At 54.4% G+C, this 12,725-nt stretch overlaps 1 protein-coding gene across 6 annotated transcripts in view; it reads right to left on the reverse strand.

Moving 5' to 3' along the window:
• The window catches only part of P2RY2 (purinergic receptor P2Y2), a 66,814-nt gene that overhangs the window by 13,618 nt on the left and 40,471 nt on the right, over positions 1-12,725 (reverse strand). For 2 of the 6 annotated variants that reach the window (XM_059133300.1, XM_059133309.1), the window contains exon 1: positions 6,784-7,118. The exons of 2 other annotated variants lie outside the window; for them this stretch is intronic. The gene's annotated coding sequence lies outside the window, so the exon portion shown is untranslated. Of the gene's footprint in view, positions 1-4,757; positions 4,856-6,783; positions 7,119-12,725 lie in introns of those variants that run through there. 2 more of the 6 variants (XM_059133316.1, XM_059133323.1) reach the window with 2 other exon arrangements.

A 12,725-nucleotide genomic window follows, 5' to 3' on the forward strand; every position in this document is an offset into this window, starting at 1 on the left:
ATCCCACCTGGACTTCTCCTTGGAGTCCCAGGCTACTTAACTCAAAGCCACAAGGAGGGGCTGAGGCAGTTTCCAGGCCGGCTACGGAATTTCCAGGGTGGTTGAACAACATTCCTGCTTCTCCACTAGGGCAGCTGCAGAATGAATGGACTACCCTCTCACCTGCCTACCTGGCTGGCCCTGTCCAGCCTGGCAGGGGAGTGTGACATGACCATTCTGGAAACCCCTGCACCCTACCCCTGCTGGGTGTGAGGTGCTATGAGGGCAAACAGAGGACCTGGGCCCAGACCACCACCGAGGGGCAGGGGAGGACAATGGGCAGGTGGGAAATCCCAGTTCTGCCATTCCCAGCTAGGGTACCTGGACAAGTGTCAGCTCCATGACCAGAGTCCCAATCTTACAATCTAAAAAGAGCACCCATGGCATAAGGTTGTTGAGATAGTTAAAGGAGATGATTTAGACTCATCTTATGAAATAACTTAAAAAGATACAATTTCAGCAGGTGGGGAAGGCAGGGAGGATGGGAACATCCCAGGAAGACAAGACAAGCAGGAAACCCAGAGAAATCAGGGCAGAGTAGCAAGGTCACAGCCACACTGGCTATAGATCAAGTTTCCCACCTGAAGGCCATCCTCAGAAGGGAGGGCAGTCCAGGGGACCCCCCCACCTTGGCAGGAAGTAGACCCCATATACTCCTCAATTCACTCACCCTTTACAAAGATTGCCATATCTATGCCTGTCCCCATGCAGGACACTTGGGGAATCCAAGGTGGGTCAGACCCTTCTGTGATCTCAAGGAGCTCACTGTCGAGGTGGAAAGTGGAGGGAGGGTGGCAGGAGACCCAGAAACACTAACTGACAACCCAGGGTGATCAGGGCGGAAGGAAGCAGAGGCACTAGGGCTGAAGCGGCCAAGAGGGCTTCTAATGGGAAGTGGGGGTGGGGTGGTCATGGAAGGCTTTCTAGAGGAGGGGACATCTGACCTGCATTTCAGAAGATGGAGAGCAGTCAGGTGAGTGGAAAGAGAAGAGGAGCAGAATGAGCAAAAGTCAGAGCAAGAGATCACACAGTGTTTCTCCGGAACTGACAGTCATCCCTGTGGCTTGAGGGACTCTGAGAAGGCAAGGCTGGCCAGGAGGACATGAAGGATCTTGGAAGTTATTCTGCACCCCTTCCCAAGTGTCCTCCACATGGTGGAGGGCCAACAAGCTCCCAGCTTTGCTTGGTGTGCTCCCTGCACCACAAGCACTGGGGCTGGTCTGGGGAAATGGCTGGGCGGGTGAGCTCAGATGTTATCTGCAGGTGCTGTTGCAGTGCGAAGCCTGTGCAGCCTCCCCCAGAAGACCCTGGGGTTTGAAGCCCCTTTTGGAGGGCTCGCTCCTTCTTGGAAGCCCCTAGAATTCTGGCCATGGGAACCACACACTGAGAGAATATCTGAGTGTGGGTGTCAGACCAACCAGGCTGGCCTCCCATGTTCCAGATCAGGAGACTGAGAATCCTTAAGAGGAAGGGCCGTCCTCAAGGTCTGGTGTTCTAATTATATTCAGTGTGGGCTGAGCACCCTCTGCCCCAGCCCTGAGCAGGGCTCCAAACTACCTGTCCTTCCTCTGACTCCACATGGCCTGGCCCAGCCCAGTGCTCTAGAGACACACTGCTGAACCTGAGCCTGTCCAGAACCACACCCTGGACTCCACCCTGGATGCCTTCAGATGCCTTCAGCCAGGGTCAAGAGGAAAGAACCCTGGGTTCAGGCTCCAGTTTAGAACCACCCATGCTGAGGCGTCTGGGTGGCTCAGTGGGTTAAAGCCTCTGCCTTCAGCTCAGGTCATGATCCCAGGGTCCTGGGATTGAGCCCCGCATCGGGCTCTCTACTCAGCAGGGAGCCTGCTTTCTCTTCTCTCTGACTGCCTCTCTGCCTACTTGTAATCTCTGTCTGTCAAATAAATAAATAAAATCTTAAAAAAAAAAAAAAAAAAAAAGAACCACCCATGCTGTGCAATCTTGGTCAAGTCAATTCCCCTCTCTGAGCCTCTAGTTCTTCATTGATCAGGTGAGGAGAATCCCCACTCTACCAGATGGCTCCAGGGGGAATGAATAAGACAAGGGAGTCAGTGGTGTTCCATGCAGGTAGCAAATCATGCTCTGTCCTGATGTGGGTGGGGGCTGTGTCTATCTAGCAAAGAGACACAGGAACCCTTCTCAGCAGGGACCCCTCCTGGGTAACCAACCACTCAGAGGGGCAGAAGTCACAGTCCAGGTAGGCAGGGAAGGCTCTGGGAAGGGGCTGTCATCAGGTCTGGAGAGAAGCAGGAAGAATCCAGCTTGGGAGGAAAAGGGAGAACTGGAAAAGCCAACGTTGAAAAAAAGGACACAAGTACAGAGCAGGGTACAAGTAAGCCTGTGATTCTGGGACTGTCTCACTCTCGGTGCTTTCATAATTCTTTCACTGGTTCTGACAGTCCAGTTCCAAGAGTCTCTGGCTCTAAGTGTTTCTTCAAGTCTGTTACTCAGTGCTTCTGATAGCCTTCCACAGGAGGCTAGGCTCTCAGAGCAATGTAATCACAGATCACTGTCCCTGGAGCCACAGAGTCTCAGCAAACACTTGCCAGTGTCCCCATGTGCAGACCTAGACTCAGATCAGACTTGGTGAGGAGCTCCAGTCTGGACGGGGAGAAAGACACAGAAGTGGACTAAGTCCACTTGGGTGACTAAACCATAAGCAAGGGAAGCCCAAGAGCCATGGAGCTAATCAGCCTGTGGGGGCTGCCCAGAGGAGGGGGTCATTTGAGCTGGGACACAATAGAAGACAAGTTTGACAGGTGGACAACAAAAGGAGGAGGGCACTGAAGGCTGAAGGAAGAGCCTGTGCGTAGACTCAAGGGTGTGCTAGCGCAGCCAGGAGGTCGTGTGAGGCCAGAATGTTGGGGTGGACGGCACAGCATGTGCGTGGGCCCGAGGGACTCACATGAAAAGTCTTGAATACCAGGTTGAGGAGCTGGGCCTCGATCCTGAGGACAGTGGAGAGCCATGGTAGGGCTTAAGTAGGGAAGGACACCTTGAAAGGAGAGGAGTAGGAGGGGCCTACACATCTAACAATCTAGTGAGAGATGCAGGTCTCTTGGCCCTGGATTCTCTGAGAGATGGGGAGCATCCTTGGCAGCCCACAGCACAGCCAGAGCAAGACTCTTGCTCCCACAGCTGGGGCTGGGGAAACTGGGCACTCCCTAGGAAGCCAGAGCAACACCAGGAGCCCTCCCCCAAGGGAGGGGGAGTATAGAGGGTCATGTGGGCCCCAAGAAGCTTGAAAGAGGTCCTCCTCCCATGCTCCAGGGCCCAAGCAGTATCCCTGTCACTGTCAACACAGTGCCAGGGTGTCACGGTAGAGGAAGCAGCAGCTCAGGAGGGCCCACGCTGCCCACCCTCCCATCAGGGACTCTAGCTACTCACCCCAGACAGGAAATACTCAGGTCTAGGAGATGCCATAAGAGGGGAGTAGAGGAAGTCCTCTGCTCAAGTGCCCACTGTAGCTCTCCATGGAGCAAGGCCCTCGTCTCCCCTCCGTACGCTCACTTCCATATGGCCCTTCATCTCCCAAGCAGTCCTCGGCGCCTGCTCTGTGCCCAGCCTGTGCTGTGTGATGTGGATGGAGAGACAGCAGTCTGGCCTCTTCCTGCAGCTAATCTTGGGAGTTAGCAGATCTCAGGGAAGGCCTCATGGCCAGCCTCGCCCCACCAGGACCTGATGGCTGGAAAAGGCCAGGACTGAGGACCCAAAGGCAGCCAAGAGGTAGGTGCGGACAAAAGAGTACAGCAGCCGGGCCCACAGAAGACAGTTCAGGGAGAGGATTTCACCAGGAGAGCCTCCATCTTTTCTCACCAGATCAGCTGGGCTTCCCTGGTCCTGTGAGCGGCATGGTCCATGAGGCCACAAGCAAGACCTCAAGTCATGTGTTCAGGGCAAGATTCAAACTTCCTTCAGACTGAAACCCAGAGGAGCAGGCCTTCTTGCTCCAGAAGCTCCAGAAGCTTTTGTCTTGAACGGGGAGAAGTAAGTTGGGTCAGGGAGCCAGAAGCCCTAGCTTCACCTTGGCTCTGTGCTCTTGGGGAGGAAACTCTGAATCTCTCTTTGCTCATCTGCAAAATGGGGGTATAATTTCTCCCTCATAGGGTTGTAGAGGGTAAAATGAGGAACTTTTATAAATATTTCCTAGTAAGCTGTTTCTGCAGAGGGGGGCACAGGGGGAGGAAGGCAGTAGTTAAAATTCTGATAATGGGGTGCCTGGGTGGCTCAGTGGGTTAAAGCCTCCGCCTTCAGCTTGGGTCATGGTCTCAGGGTCCTGGGATCGAGCCCTGCATCGGGCTCTCTGCTCGGCAGGGAGCCTGCTTCCTCCTCTCTCTCTCTGCCTGCCTCTCTGCCTACTTGTGATCTCTCTCTGTCAAATAAACAAATAAAATCTTAAAAAAATAATAAAAAATTTAAAAATTCTGATAACTAGCACAACCCCTTGTTACTGTACCCACATTCTAGTAACTTCAAAATGCATTTAAGTCTCTGAGTATCACACTTCTCCCTGTGCACTGTCCGCCACCACTTACAACACCCTTTCCTGACCACTGTCTGAAGAACCGTCTTAGCAACCTTGCATTTGAGGAGGCAAGGATCACCGCGTCTGATTTACAGATGGCAAAACTGACACCTTCAGGGGCACCATGGCCTAAGGGCCACAGCCAGGAAAGAAGCCAAATCAAAGCACTCACCCGTGACACCTTGGTGATTTCTTGTATTCTTTTAACTGGTCCTTAGAGGCTCCAGGAGCCTCAGAGCCCTGTGCATCCCGGAGAAGCAGAGCAGAGGAAGGGAGGAGTCGTACCCTCACTCTGCAGCCCAAGCCCGCCAACCATTTATGAGGGTCGCCCACTGTGATCTTCGTGGTCTCCCCGAGCACATGCTCTTGACAGGACCTTACCCGTGCTGGCCCCCTTTAAAAGGCTGGAAGGGCAGGAACTACCCCAAGGTCAGCCAGCAAGCTGGGGGAAGAGCTGGGATGGGATCAGTTGCAGGTCCCACTGGGGGAGGGAGAGTCCTAAATATCCCCAAACTCCTCAGCAGAAGCATCTAAGGCCTGAGGGAAGTGTTTGGCTCAGGCGTCAAGGGCTCAGAGCATAAATAATGCCTGGGTGGTTCTGATGTTTCTATCTGACCTCCTTGTATAGCACTACTCAATCCATTCTTCACCCAGCAGCTGGAAAGATCTCTCCGAAATCCTGCTTTGACCATGAATCTTCCCTGTTCACAAACCTTTTATGGCTCCCTATGGCCTTCAAGATGAAATTGAAGTTTTCAGCTTGCACACTCTGGGTCCTGTAGTGTCCCCGAACACACTGTTCTGACAACCCACGCCACCTACCTCCATGAATGGATTCTAGTTGCCTCTTCTTTGTGATGACCCAGAGCTCCACTGCAGGCATGCCTTCACTGGGAAAGCTGCAGGCAGTGGGGCAGGGGACGGGGACAGGGGCAGGGGACAGAGGTGGAGACTGCTCTGGCAGTTCAGCTCAGCCCTGTGCAGGGTGCTGGCAGAAAAGAAATGCCCTCCAGGGGGCCTCAGACCTCTGGAGAGGGAAGGAGGAGCCAGAGACCATAACAGCCCAAGGTGGAACCAGGGCGGTCAGCATTGGGACTGGCAATAGTCAAAAAAGGCTCCAACCCAACTGTGGGATCAAGGAAAGAAAGCTTCCCCAGTGAGGGGACATCTGAGCTGGGCCCCAAGGCTGGGTAATTCTCCAACCTAGGAAGATGAAGCTAGGAGGGCATTTCAGGCAGTGCTACATGCAATCACTAGAGCATGATGGGTCAGGCAGGAGAAGGGGCTGGAGAGGTTGACAAGGAGCAGTTCGTGGAGGCCTTGAGTCCCAGCTTAAGGAGTTCAGGCTGGGTCTTGTTAGCCCAGAAAAGAGAATAGTGGAGATAAGGGTTTCAGGAAGTTCCCTCCAGGGACTGACCCCACTCAGATCCCCAAGCAGTGAGCCTACCCAGGATAACACCGTTACCTCAACATGACCCACACACCAGCAACTCAATGGCCCTCAAGTTCCACAGTATTATTAATTCCCTTTCACAGATGAGGCCACTGAGGCTCAGAGAAGGTCACAGGGCGGCCAAGCAGGACTGGAATATAGGTCTGAATCTCCAGAGAGCTTTTGTGGGCCCTGTCTGCTTCAAGTATCTTCTTCCCAACCACTCCCCCACACAGATAACTGAGACTTCACCAGGGCCTCACCCTAGCCCTCAAAAGCTCCCTATTTTTCCAGCCTAGCGCCCCAAACAAACCAGGCCCAGGGTAGCCGAGGATGCCATGCATAAAGGAACAGTGGCCACGACCCCCACGGATCCCTAACTGGCAGTTTTAATCCACAGCTGGGCCTGGCCCTTGGGTCTGGCTCCTGGGGAAAGGGGGGCGGGTGGCAACCTGGCACCGACAATTGGGGAGAGGAGCTAGGGCACTGCCTTTCTTCAATCTGACCCTTCCGGATTAGAAGTCCCCTGAGAGCGGCTTAACTGCCCTTCCAGGCCACTGCCCCAGCCCCCATTCCCACCGCCACCCTCAGTTTTACAAGGCCCCAGCGGGACCGGCGCCCACAGTGGCCCCCGGGTTGAGGGGGCGCAACGGGCCTCCAGGGGCTCGGGGGTGTCGCCCGCGCCTCGGGGCGCTCACACCAGAGCACACACACAAACAAGTCCCACAGGTTCAGCTACTCGACCCGCCGGGGCGCACGCACTCACCCGCGGATACTCAGACGTTCCCAAAGACGCCGATACACTCTCGCCGGGGATTCGGATCATACTCCCGGAGGTGCACGCGCGGGTGGAGACAGAGTCCGACTGCGGCCCCACCGGAGCCCTCGCACCGCGCGGAGCCCAGCGCCCCTCGGACCGCCACGCGCAGCGCCCGGGGGCGCAGCAGCCGCGTCCCGGGCGCGCCTGCCGGCCTCTCCCCGCCTCCGATTCCTCCAGGCTGCCCGGCCGGGAGTTCCGCGGGGGCGCTCGGCAGCCCGCCGCGCCCCGGCCGCAGCTCCGGTGCCCGCGCTGGCGTCCCGCCGCCGCCACCGGGCCCCACGTGCCTAGAGCCCCGCCCGCCCCGCCCAGCTCCCTGCCCAGGCCCGCTCAAGCCGGGGCGGGGCGGACTCTGGACAGACCCTGGCACCGCCCCTCCCGCCAGGACCCACACCACCGCGCCACCCGCGCGGGGACGCCGGGCCGATAAGCGTGCAGCGGGCAGGGGTCTGTGGCGACCGACCTAGCGCCCGGCGGGACGGAGGACCCCCCGCCTTCCTCACGCAAGATGTGGGCAGGTGTTCAGAGACATGAAATTTGCGAAGTTTTTCGGGCACCTGGGTGGCTTTGTCCCGCTGCCCACCGGGAGACCTTTCAGCGAACCCGCGTCCTCTCCTGCCAGGTACCTGCTCCCAGCACCACGCTGAGAACCCGCCTCCCTTGCTTGTGGAGGGCGGGGAGGGTGTCCCCATTGTCTAGAGAGGACAGGGTCCTCAGGGTCCTTCGTCTCTCCAGTTCCAGAGAGGAAGGGGCTACTGGGAGAGTCTCACCTATGCTCCCTTTACTGGGCCTGATAGACACTAGAAATTTCCTGAACATCTGGCTTTTTCATCTCTCCTCTTGAGCTGCTTCCTTTGAGCTGCCTTCTTAGACTCCACACAGCATTCCCTTCTCTGCTTTCAACCCCACTCTGATGGCCTTCTTTGGTCAGGGACCCTATGTCTGTGCCTTTTCTAGACTATGAGCGCAAGGAGGAGGAAGGCTTACAGCTGGAGCCAATGTTCCCAGGAGTGGCTTAATATTTGTCTAACATTGAATGGATGAATGAATGAGTGAGTGCCCCCTTCTCTGATTCTGGTCTAGGTGTCAGGAGTATGGCTTTAGCACTGAACTCAGGGAGATCTTGACCCCTAGTTCCAGTCCCTCCCCAGGCTTCTTTTCTTGTGACAGAGGCAATCACAACGTTCATCCATTTGAAGCTTTGGATAGTGGGTGTCGGAAAAGTGCAGAGTGGAGGAGGCCTCTTTCTGTGGCCAAGGAGCTTGCCCAGGGCCTCCCTGGGTCCTTCTGGGCTCCACATCAGCTGATCGAGGCCTGGCTGCTGGCCCCAGGAGGGGCCCTGAATGGGCCCAAGAAGGATACTGGCTGCAGTCTTGCCAGGAGTGGGAGCAGAGCGGACACACAGCCCTGTGTAGCAAAGCCGCCTCTTCAGTCCCCTGGGGACCTCCGCCTGGAAGACACAAAGGCCTCTTGTCCAGCTTCCTCCACCTATTGTCCAAGTTGGTCCATGCAGCTTCTAGGGGCTGGGAATCCTATGCCTCCCACTTACGGAGCCCAGGCCTTGGGGTCCCAATGTGGGGAAGTTCCCTGGTCACTGGAGGCTCCAGTCAACACCCTCTACCTCTCTCTCCCAAGCCTTCAGACCTCTACTACTACTAAGCTCAAGAGAAAAAATTCCTTTGATACCAGGAAGAGGACCCAGAGCTCTGCCTCAGTCTCCAGAGTGGGCAGCCCAGAGTCCTGCTCCCGCTCTAGTCCAACTCCCTCACTTGACAAAGAAACTGCATTCCTGGGGCACCTGGGTGGCTCAGTGGGTTAAATCCTCTGCCTTCGGCTCAGGTCATGATCTCAGGGTCCTGGGATCGAGCCCCGCATCGGACTCTCTGCTCGGCAGGGAGCCTGCTTCCTCCACTCTCTCTCTCTCTCTGCCTGCCTCTCTGCCTACTTGTGATCTCTGTCTAATAAATAAATAAAATCTTAAAAAAAAAAAAAAAAGAAAGAAAGAAAGAAACTGCATTCCTCAGACACCCAGAGGCGGAGCTCCCACAAATGACTTAGGGAGGCCTGAGAAACAGAAGAAAGGGACATGTCCTTGAACCCTACACCCTTGGGATCTTGCCTCAGCTCTCCTGGGACTCTGAGCTTCACTTTCTTCTTCTGCAAAATGGCCTGAAGGGTTTTTTTGTGTGTTTTTTTTTTAGGGTTTTGCCCATCCTCCTGAGCTGCCCCTGTTTGAGGGGTTAGTATCCCCTCTAAGGAGGGGCTGGAAATCTGGGTCTCTTAACATGTTCCCCTCACACTCTCATCACTGGGCTTGAGAGATCAAGTCCAGCGGGTTCCAGATCCCTCAGCTGAGTCCTCCCTCTGCTTGGTTTGGCTTAGGACCACCCCCCACCCACCCCATCCACTGCCACCTAAGTGCCTTTATTTTTATCTTTGTACTTATTTACATTTCCTGGCAATCATTTGTCGAGAAAATATGGAAGTTTCTGTGGCTGAAAGATTTTAGACCCTTTGACCGAGCCAGGAAATTGAGGCTCAATGAGTCCCACAACAAGCCCCACACAAGGCCCTTTCTGGAAGGTTGGAGGGGCCTCCACGGAGCCTCCCTAGAACCAAGCAGCCCAGCAGACTGGTGGTGAAGACCCAGGCATGTAATGGTCCCCAAGAGGAGGGTTAATGGAGCCAAGGGAGGGAGACGGTTGCGGGGTTCCATTAGCAGCAGCAGGTCAGGATGGGGAAGGGTGAGCCCGAGAGCACTTCTCACCATGCATTAGGAGTCTTCCTGTCTCTCCGACCCTGAGGAGGCTCTTGGCGTTCTGATGCCTTCTCATCTTCCGTCTAGTTCTCTTGTCTCCCCTGAGAAAACTTTCTGCTCTGAGAATCAGTGCTGGGAATGAAGGCCCCCCGCCTTGCACAGCGGGGATACTTCTTCCAAGCCCTCTTTCCCAGGCCCAGGTGGGGCATCTGTCGCCCCTCCCAGCCGTCTGTGGCTCCACCACCTTCTGGAGAAAGCCCGCCTCTGCACCCTGCCAGCCAGGCCCTCCTGGTACCTCCCTTTGTCACACTGGTTACCACTCTGTCATCTCCCCCCACCAGTGGGGCGTCTCTTTGAAGGCAGAGCAGGGTCTTCCTGTTCATGGTTAAATAACCAACACCTAGCACTGTCCCTGTCACTGGTCACCCTTCGTGAATATTTGTTATATGAGGGAGTAGGCATTTGATGTAGTGATCACCTTTGTGCTGGTCCTCATGTTCAAGATTCTCCTTTAATCTTCCCCAGAGCCCTGTGAGGTAGGTGTTATCATGACTATTTTACAAACAGGGAAACTGAGGCTCAGAAAGGGGAAGTGAATGTCCAAAGTCACAGTGAGTCTGAGGTGGGTCCCCCGACCCTGTAACTACCAGGGAAGGAAGGTCCTGCTGAATTGCTGCCGTGATGGTTGAGCTGTGGGGTTGGTACCCACACGGTGGCTCTGGTTACGTAGGGCTGGGGCTGCACCGCTGCATCAGCCCGACCATCCTCTCTCTCTCCCCCTGCCTCCCTCCCTCCCTCCCTCCCTCCCTCGCCAGCCAGCGGGCTGGGAACCTTGCTCCTCAGGTTTCCCAGGCAGGGCTCAGATCCATGACGCCAAATGCAAACTAGAAGCTCTGGCTCTTGGCATGCCAGGATGCAGGCACCCAGGGGAGGCAGCCCAGGAGGCAGGAAGCCTGGTCCAGACCTGGGCAAGCCTCCCCATAGTCTCCCAGCAAGTAGGACCAGCTACATAATTTGTGGGACCCAGGAAAAAAGTAGATGCCCTTGTACAAAAACTAGGTAAGAATTTCAAGATGGGACAGCAAAGCGGTAAATCAGTGCAGGGTCCTTCAAAGCACGGGGCCCTGTGTAACCATCCAGGTCACAAACTCTTGAAGTCAGCTCTGTCCTCAGGCCTTGGTGTCCTTGTTTGTCAAGTGGGAGAATGACAGCCACCTGACCAGGCAGTAGATAGGATGAGGCTGGAGGTATAAGTCGGAGGTTCAGAGAAGAGCATGGACGTTGGGCAGGGGTCCCCATGGCCATCATTTGTGGCTTAGGTCTCAGCACTGGGGAGCAGACCATTCTTGCCAGGAGTTTGATTCCTCACACAGTGTCTTTTCAGGGAATCAAAAGTAAGGCTCAGAGAAAGAAGACAACTTGCTCAAGGTCATATAGAGGTTCAATGGCAGAAGCCAAGATTAGAGCCCTCTCTATCTTTCTGCAAAACTGGTGCTTTCTGTGACACAGGAGAGAGAGGGAAAGAGAAGGGCAGGAGGGAGGTGGTGGTGGGGGCCGCCCAGGACAAAGAGGGCCACTGTGCAGACACAAAGGCCTGACCACAGAGGCCCCTGTGTGGGCTGGGCCAAAGGGGTGGGTGGAAAAGCCCCACAGTGACTGAGGGAGGTGCCAGGAGCTGTCTCCCCAGACCCTCCCTGGTTGTGATGGGGGGTGGCGGTGGCACACAATGGATGGAGGAGGAGAAACATACAGGGCTGAGCCCTTCCCCCCAGCCCCTGCCTCCAGGGCTAGAACCGCACACCCTACCTCTCCCTGGCTCCTCCTGGACAGCTTGCCAGCTTAGAGTCCCCCCTCATCTACCCACTACCACATTTTCCCCCACCTCAATGAGGGTGGGGCTCGGGCAGCTAGACATCTGACAGTCCCAACTTCACAGTCTTGCTCAGAAACTGCTGGCTAATTTCCATCACCCACAGGAGATTGAAGCATAACCTCCTCGGTGTATCATTCAGAGCCCTTTGTGACCTGTCCCAATGATCTTTTCACACTCCACAGTCCCTACTCCCCATTAGCCCTCCACATCCCAGTCATGTGGGAAGTCCCAGATTTCTTCAAAGCACTTGGTGCTTTCACACACACACACACACACACACACACACACACACACACACACACCTGCATTTGTTCATGCTTTTCTTCTTCCTGTAGTGTTTTTTCCCTGACATTTGCTGGCTGATCCCTTTCTTCCTCATGAACCAGCTCAAATGCACCCTCAACTAGGCAGCTTTCCTCACCCCCCACAATGGGACTTAACCTTCACTCTGCCAAGAATGGAGGATTTACCCATCCCCTTGCTTATCCCTCTCTGGCTTGAGCCATAGTTTAACCCCACAAATCCTACCTGGAAGAGGGGGCCTTTGAGCTGGGCCTTGAAGGGCAGATGGACATCGCTAGCTGATGGCAATAGTGGGCAAGGAACAAGAGCTCAGGGAACCAGGGATACCAGACCTCTCTAAAAGATTTTAGCGGAATCAATCTGTTTGGTTCCTGAGTTCAGATAGCAAGGGGTCCATAGTTCAGAATCACAGGAATCAAGTGTCCAAGACTGAGGGAGTAGAGACTGTCAAGTGGCTGATACATGACGGCAAGTACCAATCAGTGCGGGTCCTATATTTTTAAAGTGCACTTGAATTTATTTCTTAGTTTATAGTAGTTTACTAAGTAATTCATTTCTGTCTTTATTATTTTCTTTCTCTTAATAAGGAGTGGCTTTTCCATTGGGGTAGTTTTTCTGTTCTTTTTCTATAATTTAATTAAAACAAATACTTATTTTGGATATTGTCATTCTTTCTAAATAGCATAAGCATTGAAGGCTATGATTTCCCACTGACCTCTGCTTTGGCTCCATTACTTGTGTTTTTAAATGTAAAGTTTTCTTTTTCACTATTTTAAAAATAATGGTATTTTAAATTTTTCTTTGACTTCAATCATAAGTCTTTTCAGGGGACTATTTAGGTTTTGTTAGTGTTTCTTGTAATTATTTAAACTTCTGTTATGAATTTCTAGTTTTATTTGCCCGTGTATGGGGGACATTGAAGGCAAGGTGTAAGGACCCTCTGCAACCCTCCCACCC

This window comes from Mustela lutreola, chromosome 1 (assembly GCF_030435805.1).
Source record: "Mustela lutreola isolate mMusLut2 chromosome 1, mMusLut2.pri, whole genome shotgun sequence".
Lineage (NCBI taxonomy): Eukaryota > Metazoa > Chordata > Mammalia > Carnivora > Mustelidae > Mustela > Mustela lutreola.